This window comes from Merops nubicus, unplaced genomic scaffold, assembly GCF_000691845.1.
Source record: "Merops nubicus isolate BGI_N331 unplaced genomic scaffold, ASM69184v1 scaffold34395, whole genome shotgun sequence".
Classification (NCBI taxonomy): domain Eukaryota; kingdom Metazoa; phylum Chordata; class Aves; order Coraciiformes; family Meropidae; genus Merops; species Merops nubicus.
The window spans coordinates 18446-21369 of NW_008609501.1; positions in this window are offsets into that span (position 1 = coordinate 18446).

Genomic DNA, 2924 nt, shown 5'->3' on the forward strand with positions numbered 1-2924 from the left:
GAGGTTGCTGCCTGGCATTTGGGAGCAGACCGAAATGTTTTGTGTCACTCTTATGCTGGCTGGTATTGTTAAAGCCAAAGCAAGATGTTGTGAAAAGAGAAAAAGAACAAGGGAGATGTCTAATGTGACACTTCGGGGAAGCCATCCAAGTCCAGCTGCAAGCATAGGAGCTGTGAACACCCAAAGGCAGGGAGGGTTTTTCCATCATTTTCAGCTTGTGGACCCTGCTAATTTTCCAGCCAAGACACAGACTCTTGTATAGTGGGTCACCTCTGCTGTCAGAATATCTGCTCCTACTAATTCCTGCCTTAGACCATGGACTCCTACGGGTCCACAGACTATAACTCAAAGACTCCTGAATTTCTATGTTGGCAATCAACCAGGGAAGCAGTAGGACACAGCCCAGCGACAGGAAGGCTGAAATCTGGAGAGAAACCAAGTCACTGTCACCTCTCTGCAAGGGATCACAGCTGATCCCTACAGACGTTCCTGGTGGGCACAGGGTTAGTGATGGATTCATGTGTGCAGCCAAGGGCTTGCAAGGGTAGAGAGCAGAAGTTTGCAGACAAAGAGATGCAGGCAAATGCAGCAAGTTGCTAGGGAAGATGGATCCGGCCTCCAGTAAAACACACCAGGAAGGACAAGCTGACCAAGAAACAGAAAAACTTCAGACAGGATCAGGATGGCAGCCCAGGGACATCCCACCTGGAAGCACTGTCATAGCTGTGCCCCAGCCTCTGGAGTCTCCTGCACACACAGGTGTCCCCTCCCTTGCTTTAACAGAGCTGGTTTTAAACCCTTTACATTTAACATGGACAGGAGAGGGAACGAAAGCCTTCTAAGTGCTGAAAAAATTCCTCAATACCTAAAGGTACATCTGTGCCACAAGCACCTACATGGGGAGACTCACCAGCTCACAGCAGGTATCAGAAGGCTCAAAGTCCAGCTCCCTGCACCCAGCTGCTCCACAAAGCCCTTCCAGCAGCTACCTGAGCTCCCTTCCAACTGACGGAGCCCAAGTCATCAGTTTGCTGCTGTTGGGGCCCAAAGTGGAGAAAAAATGGTTACTGGGAGGTAACGACAAGTGGCAGGACGCTCGGCCTCCTGGCACGGCTGGAGGAGCCGCGTGTGACATCCGGCACAAGAGGGACTGCCTGGTTCTGGGTGAGCAGCTGAGTTTTATAAGCACTGCTCAATCTTTTTTTTCTTGCTGTGTTTTTTTTTTTAGTTCCCATTTATTCACTCAGGATAGGGCCCATCTGTAATCCTCCCATGCATGTAGACACAAACGCTACTTATCTCCCCCTCCACGTTCCAGCCCTATTCATGAAGCGTTTGTAAATAGCATTTTATGAGCAGGGAGTTTTTAACAAGGCAGGCACACTGCTGGAAAGCGAACAAAGGGGCCCCTATTGGAAACTTTAAAGATGTTTAAACAAAGGCTTCTCTTGAAAACCTTTAACCCCTAACGCCAACCTCAAGGGAAACGCCGTGTTATGAGCACTTGGAGCACAAACTTCTCCTGTGACCGCAGGTTGCCTACAACAGGCTGCCTTGTTGGCTACAGCTTTTCTGTGTGCTACCGTCGCCAACAAGGGCAGCACCCGAGCCCATCTTGTCCTAATCACCTAAAATTTCTTTCATTCTTCAAGAGAAAAAAAGAATGTTACAACTTCCACAAGAACCAACAACAGCTTTTTCCAGTTGGATGCGGCAAGACCCTGTCTGCTTTGATGGAAAAATGTCATTTTACTACAAACACCAAGATCTCTTCCATGCTTTCCAGATGGGAATTTCTATTTCAGAGGAGGCCAAATTTATCCATACCCTGGTGGCAAATACCAGGGCTGAGATCCGACAGCAGATTTCCCCCAACATGCTGGGGTTTTTTTTGCCGCTATCAAATGCCAATCTACTGAATCCCTGCAGAGACCACAAGAATCTGCTTGTGAAATGCAGTTTCTACTTGTCAGCGAGGACCTGCACGCTCGCTGCCTGCGATTAACTGCTCCTGTTCTTGGAAAAAGAAAAAAACGTACATCTTTACTCTCAAGAGACACTACAGAGGGTCCCACAGGGAGGCCTTCATAGGAACTTCCTAAAGAATCTGGGCTTGACAGGCACAAAAATCCTATGGGTTTAGGCAGAAAAGGTGAAGTTGTGCACCTTGACTCAAGAGTTGGGGCTCTGAGCAGGGTCCTCTCTTGGAGCCCTCCCCCCCCAGTCCCTGCACACACGTGGTGGATTCCTCCAAAGTGAGACAGTCACATTTCCCCACCGGCCTCTTCACCAACCCCAGTTCCCACACTGCACCCTCCCAACTGGATTTGGGAGCTCTCTGCACCACAGCAATGGCAGAATGAGGAGGAAACCCCAACAGAGAGCACGTTCCCCCTCATTGGATATCTGCTGCACAGAGCTCGGATGGCTGCGTGTTAGCACAAATACGATGAGCGCAGAATAATCTGTTTTTCCAAAAAAGTTTTCCCACATAATTGCCTGGAACAAAAGTACCCAAAGCTAATTTCCCCCTGTGAAATGGCTGGAATTAGAAGCCAAAGGTGGGTGATTGCTTGTGCAAAAATATTTACGAGTATGCACAGACCCAACTTTCCAGTCATGCAGAAATGGCGCGTAACAAACTCAGGGCACACTTTCAAGCTTATCTTTTTGGAGGATCTCGATCTCCAATTGCTCCGTACGCCTTTCCCAGGTGTACCAGCACTTTTTATCTCTGCTAAAAGAGATAAAATCCTCCACTGGATAAGCAGGAACCTGCCCGACAGCTGGGCAAAAGGTGAGCAGAGCAGGCAAACCGCGCCACTGCACAGCGAAGAGCTCACATCCTCCACACAGCACCGAGAGACAGAGCGGGGACCGTCACCTCTTACTGCCCCACCAAAACGTACCCCCAGGCCCGGCCC